Source organism: Sphaerodactylus townsendi, linkage group LG10 (assembly GCF_021028975.2).
Source record: "Sphaerodactylus townsendi isolate TG3544 linkage group LG10, MPM_Stown_v2.3, whole genome shotgun sequence".
NCBI lineage: Eukaryota > Metazoa > Chordata > Lepidosauria > Squamata > Sphaerodactylidae > Sphaerodactylus > Sphaerodactylus townsendi.
In genome coordinates this window covers 40,326,969-40,338,426 of record NC_059434.1, presented here as the reverse complement: position 1 = coordinate 40,338,426, position 11,458 = coordinate 40,326,969, and positions in this window count along the sequence as shown.

Below are 11,458 nucleotides of genomic sequence, written 5' to 3'. Positions count from 1 at the left end.
TGCATTGTCAAGGATCTGATGCTTTGCTGATATAAATGTGCAAATTGTCCATGGAGTAGAATACGGCAAATTACTTCTCATTCTGAAGAAAAAAAACCCTTCACAAAAACATTGTATATAAAGAAATCTTACAACATTCCCTGCCGATTTAAGCAGATGCTGCCTTGCTGGTGCATCCTCCACCAACAGCTGTCTAGAGCTCATTATATATACATACATATACACACACACATTAAAAAATGTAGATCTGATCCAAGGGAGCGCAGAAGGGACTACTGGTGGGGGGGCGGGGGGGGGTCTGCCATCCCTGGCCTCGGAGAGCTGCTTTTATAAGCACTGAGACCAGGGCGGGGCTTGGGAAGGCGTGACCATGCCCCAGGGGCGGGTGGGGGCATGGTCCTGCCCCCAAACCCACCCCATAAAAAATTGATACCTATGTCACTGTATCAGAGTTATACATAACCAGTCCAGAAGATTCAAGAAGCAAAGAGCTATGCACTACCAGCACACATAAGCTTGAAGGGGAGAGGCAATGCAAGGTGAAAGAGAGCCAAAACACTTACAGGTGCTAGTTCCTTACATTAGGGGGGAAAATGTATCTAGAGTAATAATGGTAAGCAGATAATGCTTAGTTCTCATGAGAACAATAGCTGAGTGTCTTCATGAAAACCATATGTTCTGGTAATTGTTTTCTTTTTTTAAGGAAATGCTAGTCAGTGTCTTTAGCCTTGATAAAAGATACATTTAGGCAGCTGAGTGAGCTCCTTTCCTGGGAAAGGACTTTTAAGGGTGAAAAAAGAAAAACTGCTGATGGTCTTCTATGTTAAAGAATTGGTATTTATTAGGGGGCATTAGTAATTCTACCTATGGAAAAATCTTACTGGAAAGACCTGTCATCAACATTGAGGAGATTATTAGAGTGTAATAGGAGACCCATAAGATACATAACAGTGTTTGGTATACTATTAAAGGTTTGGGTGGTGGTGGTGATAGGGTGTTTTATGTCAGCTGGGCTATCAGGTGTGTTCTGTGTGAAGTCTATGTTGCCATGTGGACCACACTTATCCAAGAAGAAGAAGAAGAGTTGGATTTATATTCCCCCTTTCTCTCCTGAAAGGAGACTCAAAGGGGCTTACAAACTCCTTTCCCATCCCCCCTCGCAACACCCTGTGTGGTAGGTGGGACTGAGAGAGCTCCGAAGAACTGTGACTTGCCCAAGGTCACCCAGCTGGCATTTGTTGGAGTGCACAAGCTAATCTTGTTCACCAGATAAGCCTCCACAGCTCAAGTGGCAGAGCAGGGAATCAAACCCAGTTCCCCAGATCAGAGTGCACCTGCTCTTAACCACTACACCACGCTGGCTCTCTTATAGCCTTTCTATTTAGGTTCATAGGAGTAGTCTGACCCACTAATATTTATATTCCAATATCTTATTCAAACACACAAATGATATGTCCTCTTAGAAGGCTGACTGGGAAGAGGCTTGCTCATAGCTCAATTAATTATTGTAGCATGTTAGTGGTTCTCACAAATAACACTCATGTGCCCATAAATAGCATTTTGAGAATGAATTAACTATATATCTATATCAAAATATTGGTATAGGAGACAAAAAGAAGACTACAGGGTATGCAAACTGTTTCAAGGCATGTGATTAAGCAGGTGTGGTTTGCCATTGCCATGCTCTGCAGAGTCTTCCTTTGATGGCTTTCTTCCATATACTACCCTGCTGAGCTTCTGAGATCTGATGAAATTGGCCTATATACAATGCTACCTTCCCTTGTACTTAGGAGCATACAAAAATAATATAAATTACAACTATGAAACAAATATTTTAAAAATTTTAAACTAAAAACCACACTTCAATACACAGAATGCACGACTATTCTAAAAGAGAGGGCAAAAGAAAAAAATCAAAATCCAATAATCTTTATTGAGTATCAAATGTCTTCTTTTAAAAAGTGATCCTTAAGTCTTGAAGATGCAGCAGAGAGTTGGCTAAATGTGTCCCAAACCTTGGATGCCACTGCAAGATGGGGTGGTTCCATGCCTTAGTGGCTACTAGGGCCGCTAAAAATAAGTGAATTTGGTTACTGAATATATATTGTCCATTCCATATAACATCAGTTTTATGCAACAGAAGTTGCCATGTCAGCTGTATGAGCTCATAACTGTCAAACCTACAAGTTAATATGCCACACATGAGATACATTCAAATACCACCCTAGAAGACAGATTGCCCTGTGTAGGCCTATGATATCATTAGAATTCCCCGAAAATGTTACAACCACTCTGCAAGCCTAATTGCTGCAGAAGAAACAGTAGAGAAGGATATTATAGAATTCAGAGGAAACAGAAGATCATGAGAAAAAAGAGGAGAGGTAAAAAAACAATCTTGCTGGGTGGTCTGGCAACTAACAGAGCTCAGTTCTATTACTTTGAATTATTTTAGCAATCTTAAATTTAAGTAATGTATTTCTGAGTATCTTCTTGTGTTGCTTCCTTGTTTCATTAACAGTGAGGTAGATGATACATTTCTGTCTGTGGGGCAAAATTTGTAAAATATTTTAAATAGTTATTTTGTTTTATTTTATTTAAAACGTTTATTATCAACCTTTCTACCTTGCAGAACTTAAGGCAGCTTACAATATAAATAAAACAATGATGATAATCTTCAGGATTTCTTAGGAAATCAGCAGATGGACCTGGCTTGTATCACCGAAACCTGGGTGCGTGAAGGGGAGACAGTTGCTCTACGCGAAGTTTCCCCACCAGGTTTCGCGTGCCTCCACCAGTCACGAACACGGGGCCGGGGGGGGCGGTGTGGCAATGTTCATCCGAGATTCCATCCCCTTTAGGGCCATCCCGGTCCCGGAGATCACCGGTATGGAGTGTGTCGGCCTAGAGTGATTGGCGACGGAGAGGTTGGCTTTCCTCCTGGTGTACCGGTCGCCTAGCGCACCGGGGGACGGTCTGCTGCGGCTGCTGGAGGTGGTGTCTGACTGGGCATTGAGGTTTCCCAGACTTATTGTCTTGGGGGATTTCAATGTCCATGTCGATGCCGCCTCATGTGCAGTAGCCGCGGACCTGGTGTCATCCATGGCGACGCTGGGCCTCTCCTTGGTAAATTCCGGCCTCACTCATGAGGCGGGTCACACGTTGGATTTGGTCTTTGGGTCGGGAATCAATATGGTCATATCCTCTACTGATAGAGTGCCATGGTCCAACCATTATGCCCTGAAGGTTCGGATGGACTTGCCATGCCTCCCCCGTCTAGGCGCCGGACTGATTTATGTCCGCCCGTAGAGACTTATGGATCCACTTGGTTTCCTGAATGCTCTGCGGGATCCTGAACCTGCCGGCACACTCGATGAGCAGGTGGAAGATTGGAATGCCTGGCTTTCCGATGCCATTGAGGTTGTTGCCCCCCGGCGTCCTCTGCGTCCCCGTTCACGGCTGGCTCCGTGGTATACCGAGGAGCTACGCCATATGAAAGCGGGAACTCAGGCGACTAAGAAGCGAGTGTGGAGGAAATTTCGTGGACGAAGCCGCGAACATCTTATAGGGCGTTTATGAAGGCCTATGAGATGGCGGCGAAAGAGGCGAAGAGAGCCTTCCTCTCCTCTTCTCGCATCTGCTAGCTCCCGCCCGGCACAACTGTTCCCGTCTAATTCGGACTTTGACCTCATTACCTGCAGGTTCTACAAATTCTCAATTGGCTATTAGCTGTGAGGCATTTATGAGCTTCTTTGCAGATAAAGTCTGGCGTCGCTCCGCCAGGACCTTCCTTCTGTGTTGAATACAATTAGCGAACTAGAGGCTCCCTTGCCGTCTTCCGGCCCTTGTTTGGCCCAGTTTTCCCTGCTCTCCGAAGCCAGTGTCGACAGGGTTCTGGCTGCTGTTAGACCTACTACTTGTCCTCTGGATCCGTGCTCCTCCTGGCTTTATTAAAGCCTGCCAGGAGGAGCTACGACCCCACCTGTTGAAGATCATCAATGGCTCCCTTGAGCAAAGAGGAGTCTTTCCGGGTGGGTTGAAGGAGGCGAGTGGTCATACTCTTAAAAAAAGACCATCGTTAGATCCAGGAGATCTGGCCAATTACCGCCCCGTCTCGAATCTTTTCGTTTCTGGGAAGGTAATTGAGAGAGTGTGTTGGAGCAGCTTCAGGGCTTCCTGGAGGGCAGCACAGGCTTTCGATCCCTTCCAGTCCGGCTTCCGTGCTGGGCATGGGACGGAGACTGTTCTTTAGCTTCGCCATCACGGACCGCGCTCCGCATACAACTTGACCGAGGTGGATGGGCGCTGCTGGTATTATTGGACCTTACACGCCTTGGCGTTTGATATGGTCGACCGACCTTTTGGCCCACCGCCTGGCAGCTTCGAGTGCGGGGCACTGTCCTTCAGTGGATTGTCTCGTTCCTCAGGGACGGAGTCAGCAAGTGTGGTGTGGGGACCAAGCCTCCCAGAGGTGCCCACTTCAGTGTGGTGTGCCTCAGGGGCATTGCTCTCCCAGCTATTGTTTAACATCTATATGCGACCACTTGCTCAGTTGGTGCGGGCTTTGGGCTGATCTGTCATCAGTATGCTGATGACACTCAGCTCATTCTGCTGATGGAGGGGGGGACAGTTGCCGCTGCAGCTCTACAGCATTGTTTGGAGGCGGTTGCTGGATGGTTGCAACAAGAGCAGGTTAAAACTGAATCCATCGAAGACGGAGATCGCTTGGCTGGGCAGCCGGGGAGGCGGGGAATTTTCAGCCGCCGGAGTGGGAGGGGGCTTCATTGGCACCAGCCTCCTCCGTCCGCAGCCTGGGGGTCCACCTGGATTCGTCTCTTTCAATGGAGACCCAGGTGGCCCATATAACCCGGGTTGCGTTTTTCCATCTTCGACAGGCCCGCCAGTTGGCTCCTTCCTCTCCCAGGCGAACCTCGCCACTGTGATCCATGCAGCGGTCACCTCTAGAGCTAGACTATTGTAACTTCGCTCTACGCGGGCCTTCCCTTCACGTCTGATCCGGAAGTTGAAACTGGTGCAACATGCAGCGTGTGCTCACAGGTGGTGCCTTTAGAGAACACATTCAACCTGTGTTGCGCCGCTTGCATTGGCTCCCAGTTGAGTTTCGAATCATTCATAAGGTGTGGGTACTTACCTTTAAGGCCTTACACGGCCTGGGACCTTCGTGCCTTCGGGAACGTCTTACCCCATATGTCCCCGTGCGGCCTCTGCGTTCGGCTGAGGCCAACTTCCTGGTTGTCCCAAGCCCCTCAATGATGTGGCTGGCCTCTACCCGGGCCAGGGCCTTTACAGCCCTGGCCCCTGCCTGGTGGAACACTTTACCACCAGCTATCCGGGCCCTGCGGGATCTTGGAGAGTTCCGCAGGGCCTGTAAGACCGAATTGTTTCACTGGGCGTTTGGAGGGGCCGACAGCTGAAGTGCGCCCTCCCCCTCCTCCCCTCCTTTTTTACGCTCTGGGACCTTAATTTTGTGGAGGCCCTCAGCTTTTTGGGTCTGCTTCCAGGGTGGGTGTATTACGTTTTATGAAATTTGTCGGATGCCGCTGTAATTTTATTTAATTCGCTGTTTTAACTGGGATTTTAATGTTATTTCTGTTATGATTATGTTGTTCACCGCCCAGAGCCCTTCGGGGGAGGGGCGGTATATAAAATTGATTATAAATAAAATAAATAAATAAATAAATAAATAAATAAATAAAAACACACAAAAGACCACAATTTAAAAGTTCAGTAAATAAAAACTAAATCAGTCAAATGCAGTCATAAATAAAACTGTCTTCAACTGCCTCATAAAGATGGAAAGTGATGGGGCCAGGATTGCCTCCCTGGACATTGTTCCATAATCATGGGACTACCCCTGAGGAGACCCTCCCTCATGTTCCCACAAAACAAGTTATTTGATTAGCAGGAAAGTCAGGAGGGCTTCTCCCTGTGATTTTAATTCCCAGATAGTAATGTATGGGAGGAGACAGCCCTTTGGATACCTTGATCCCAAGCCATGTAGGGCTTTAAGAGACAAAATCAATTCTTTGAATTGGGCTCAGGAGAAGATCAATAGTCAATGTGATTGCTATCATATGGGGATTACCTTCTCCTGATAGCTGGTCCCAACCAGCAGTCTAGCCGCAGCATTCTACACTAACTGTAGCTTCCAAACACTCTTCACGTGTAACCCCAAGTAGAGCGCGTTTCAGTAGTGTAGTCTAGATGTAACGAAGACTTGAATCATTGTGGCTAGATCTGATTGAATCAGGAACAGATTCAGCCGATGCACTAGCTGAAGATGGAAAAAGCACTCCTAGCCATCGCAGACCCTGTTCTGCCTTTCTACTAACCCAGAGAACCTGTCTTGTCAGGATTAAGTTTCACCCTCATCCAACTCATTACTGACTCCAAATAACAGCTCATTTGTTTTCACAGGATCTCTATCTCACACTGTGTGCTACTACAGGAAAGCAAAATGATAATCTAGTATGCAACAATTTGGAAATATTAGCCAGGACCAACAAGATGATGGATTGAACCAACATTGCAGCTAAGCCAGATGGACTGACATGGACTGACATTCCAAGATGCTGAAAGTCTCTAAAGAGGAGCAATCTGTCATTAAACGTGAAGTTGCAATTTCTTTTTGGCTGGTCTGGTTACTTTATCAAATCTTGCTGAATTACAGGGGAAGCAGAGATAAGGTGTAAGTTTGACCACACCGTGCTAATTTTCAAAGGAGCGGTGCTTCTTTATTTTCTCTTGCTTAGAAGTTCCATAATTTTTATGCAATATTTTCATCAATTTTTATCCTAATCATTGGGCAAACATGGGATCATGGAAACAGCATTGAAGTCTAATATGAATGTTCTGTGCAGAGGAAGTTCTCAGCTGGACTGGATCTCAACACAATGGATGGAAGGTTTTTGGCTGCTTCCTGCATTCCATCTGATGGTCCCTTCAATGGGAACTTGCTGTATTCATTCACTTACTTCATTTTTGTCACATTTTTTCTCCAATGAGAAATCAAAGTAGCTGATAGCATTTTTCCCTTGTTCATTTTTCCCTCACAACAACCCTGTGAGGTAGATTAAGCTGAGAGTGTGTGACTAGCCCAAGGTCACCCAGCAAGATTCCAGGGCAGAGAGGGGATTAAAACTAGTCTCCCAGATTGTAATCTGACACTGTAGCCACTGTACCATGCTGGAAGCGAAAAGGTGATCAGGCTCTCAGATGGAGAATATCAATTAATATATAAGTATCCAATGATCATTGTTACAAAAGAATAATGGCAATAACTTCGTGCTACTTCATCAAAACATTTTAACTTTCTCCAAAAGTTAAAATGTTTTGATGAAGTAGCACGAAGTTATTGGCATTATTCTTTTGTAACAATGATCATTGGATACTTATATATCCAATGATCACTTCCAACAATTAGAAAAGAAACATATGCCTTTGAGGCAAGGCAATAGTTTTCCATTTATATTACATTTCATTGCCACAATTAAATTACATTTCATTTCCCTCTCTTTCAGCACTACTGAGCTAATCCTATATTAGCCCAATATACAGCAGCAGGGTGTGCAGTAAGTGTTAACCTACTAAGTTTTACAAGTGAAGCAAACTGTCAATGAAATGATGTATGGAACACTTGCGTTAGGTCTGTGAGATCATCAGGCCATTGTGACATAAACATGAAATTGTTCTTGGCTCTGCATATTTTCTGTGGGATCCAGATGTGTGAGTTAAAAGAAATATGGTATTTAGGGACTGGAACAAGATTAATTGATAAAGTACACTGAAATCAGGAAACAATGGAGTCTGTCTTTTTTTGTTATTCTCTTTGCTTCCACCTCAGGTGTCCCCAAACCAAAAATGAAACATATATACACCCAAATTGTGCAGTAATTCACAGGAGATAGGAAGCACAAGAAGTCACTTGCTTAGTTGGCCATAATATTTTTAAGGGTTCATGTTGCCTAACCATCCACTCTTTGCTTAGAATTAAACCGATATTGCTTCAGTTAAAAAATATACTTTTAAAAAGTTATGTATATCTAATAGCGAAGGGAGGGAGAATTGGGGTCTATTTACACAAAATACAGGTTTGCAGGAAAATCTGAAAACAGGGGAAAAACCGAAGAGGGTAAATCTCCCCAAACACAATAGTGTTATCTGAATACAGCAATACCAACACCCCTGCCAGCCCTTGTTGGTCTTGCTGTTTCCCAGTCTGCCCCCCCCTCAGCCCCAGGGCAGCTTCCTGCATTGCTGCTGCAGCCCCCAGGTCATTACAACTCCTGATGCCACTGCTGTGGCCACCATGGCTCTCAGATTTGCTGCTGTCATTCTTAAGTCTGGCACAGCTCTCTAGCCACACCACTGGCTCCAACATAGCCAGTACAAACCTGGAGGGAGATGAAGGGGAAAAGAGATGAGAGGAAGGGTGGGGGAGAAACAAAGAGAGTTGGTCAGATTGTCTGAAAAGAGGAGGGGAGGAGACATGGGGAAAGATTGACAAGTGGAGGGGTGGGAAAGAGAAGGAAGATTCACAGAGAAGGGAAGGGGAAAGAGAAGGGAAAGACTAAAAGAAACAGGGTGGAGAGAAGAGGGGAAATGTAAAGACGGGAAGAGAATAGAGAAAGGAAAGGCAGGGGGTGGGATTCCCCTCCCTGAAAGCTCCTTGTGGGTCCCCATTTGTAAAGGTTTATAGTTCTAATTTATGTAAACTTTGTGTTAAAATTATGACTGTTGAGGCATTTTGTCATGATATTTTTAAGACTAAGGTTAAAATAGAGTTAGAAAATTTTAACATAGTTTTGCCATGTTATTTTAACACGAAGATTAAAGTTAATTAGAGTTATAAAATTTTGCAATAGGCAGTTTCACTTGTATTGGGTACTGATGAAGTACTGTAAGCAGAAAAAGGCTCATGAAACAGGGCTTTTCTTCCTCCCTTATTGTTGCAGTCCACTACATTCCTCACAGTTCCATTCCTGGGGATCAGGAGACAAATAGCATAGAGAGGCAAGTGTTTGCAGAGGAAGAGCGAATTAGCAAAATCATTCCTCCACAAAATGCTGTTCTCCTATGGGTTGGATCTCACATAAAATTTCCACTTACTCTAAAGTTCTAGTGCAAGCAAAATGTTAAAAAGATCGTGGTAGAGATATGCACTAAGGCCCTTTCCACACGGGCCAATTAAACTGAGATTACACTGGTAAAAAACCCAAGTGGGTTTGCACAGATCCGATCCTAACGTGGATCTGCTCTACCTTCCCCCCATCAACTGTTTTTTTTCAAGAATTGCATTATTTGCAATTCTTTTGTTTTAATGCACCTCTCAGCCGCGATTGAGTGAACAGCCATGGCGGTAAGGCACGTCCAAACAAGAGAGTTGCAAAAATTGTTATTCTTGAAAAAACCTTCCCTGGCTCCAATCTGTGGAGCCATGCAGGGGGAACAGGCTTCGCAGGCAGGCAGGGAAGGAAAAAAAGATGTGCCTTCATATGAAGATGCGCACTCCGGCCAATGCGCTGGTTGTCCATGGGACAGCCAGCCATGCAAAGGGGCCGGGGCAATTGTGGGTTCATGTAACCCTCCTTTCCCCCATTTTTATTGACCCGTTCAGAAAGGGCCTAAGTCCATTTTTGTTCCCACTTGTTTCTTGGTAGACTTGTGTAGCCTACATCTTAAAAAAATATGCAGAATGCAATTTGTTTTTTTATGATACCCAACATACCAGTATCATATTCTCCCATAAACATGATCAATAGCATAGTTTGTGCTTCCCCAAAACTAGCAATATGGCTTCTGCTTGGATAATCAATTAAGAATTGAGACCTCATCAGGAGCCAAGTTACTGTATATGTATAATTTTGAAATATTTCTCATGAAAAGCAAAAGGATTATATTTGCTACATAGTGACAAGGTTTGGGTATGAAATATGCAAAGTAGCAGAAGGCTTTATGAGCTCATAACTGCTGACCCTTTAAGTTACCATGTATCCCATTGAATAGTTTCATAAGCTCAAATACCATCCTTGAGACTTGACTGCACTGGCTCCATGTAAATGACATGCTCCTCTACCACTGGCTTTTAACATCATCAATACCCCAGGAAGATGACACGATGTCCTTGCCGGCCCCCTACTCTTGCCAGAGGCAGAAGAAAGAAAGGTTCCAAGAAAGGCAGGAGAGGGCGCAGAGGGAGAAGGTCAAACGTAGGGAGAGGTAAATAAGAATCCTCATGGCTTTATTAAACACAAAATGAAGGCTATATTTGGTCCCCTGGAAAAATGGCAGTTGACTAGCACAAACTAATTCTTCCAATCCTAAATTTGATCAAAGCTTTTTTGAATGTACCATACATATGCAGACTCCTGGATTATAATTTTTCCAAATATAAATGAAGAATACCTCTAAAATATTTTTTTTCTTTTTATAGCATCTGAAGCTCACACTGTGTATTACTACGTTAAGATGAGGTAACCAACACAAGCTTCCTTTCTCCACGTGCAGCAGCTTTGGCAATGTCATCCCGTACCAACAAGTTAGTGGCCCATCCACCATGCAAGCAAAGCCAGATGGACGGACATAACAACATGCTGAAGTCCTCCAAAGAGGAGCAGTCTTGTCATTAAATGTGCAGTTGCAATTTCTTTTTTTGACCGATCTGGTTCCTCTAACAACTGTTGTTGAATAGGGAGGGGGAGTGTAATTTTTCAACATATTCTGGTAATTTTTAAAGAAATAGGTTACTCTAGTTTTTTGGAAATTTCTCCCCTCCCCTGCCCCGAAATCTGTGTGGAATTTGGACTGTGCTTAGTATATATATAGTAGTGGGTGGGCTTTATCAAAGTGTGTGTTCATGTCTTGGCTATGGCTATTTGACACTTTTCAAGGAAGTCTCAGTTCTTGAAAAGGTCAAAGTAGTACATCTTTGGTTTAGCAGACTACATTTTACTACAGTGATGTACATTTATTTTAGACTAGTAGAAAAGCCCATTCTACAAACAAATACAGTAAGTTCTAGAAAATTGTGGTGGGTTGGTGGGTTAATGGTACCCACTGAGGGGGCCAACCTCTCCTGTCTTTCCTCCTCCTTTGGTTCCACGCCATCAGCTCCGTCAGTGTCATAGTTCTCTTTCCAAACACCTGCATTGCATGCAAGGGTTAATGGTGCACATTGAGAGGAGTGACCCCACCTGCCTTTCCTCTCCAGCCCCCTCATCCTTCTCCTCCTGTTCCCAGTCACCTGCTCCTGTTCCCGGGTGCTTGAATCACCACGCAACAGATAACAGCATAGTTGCAGCTGCCAGCAGTCACAACGCTCCCATGGGGAGTGGCTGCTTGTACCTGCACTTCTTCAGGCAGTTGCAGACAGTACAGTGTAATTATTCAGCAGTGAGGGAGAAAAGTGAGTGTACAAGAGAGCAACCACCACATTCTGTTG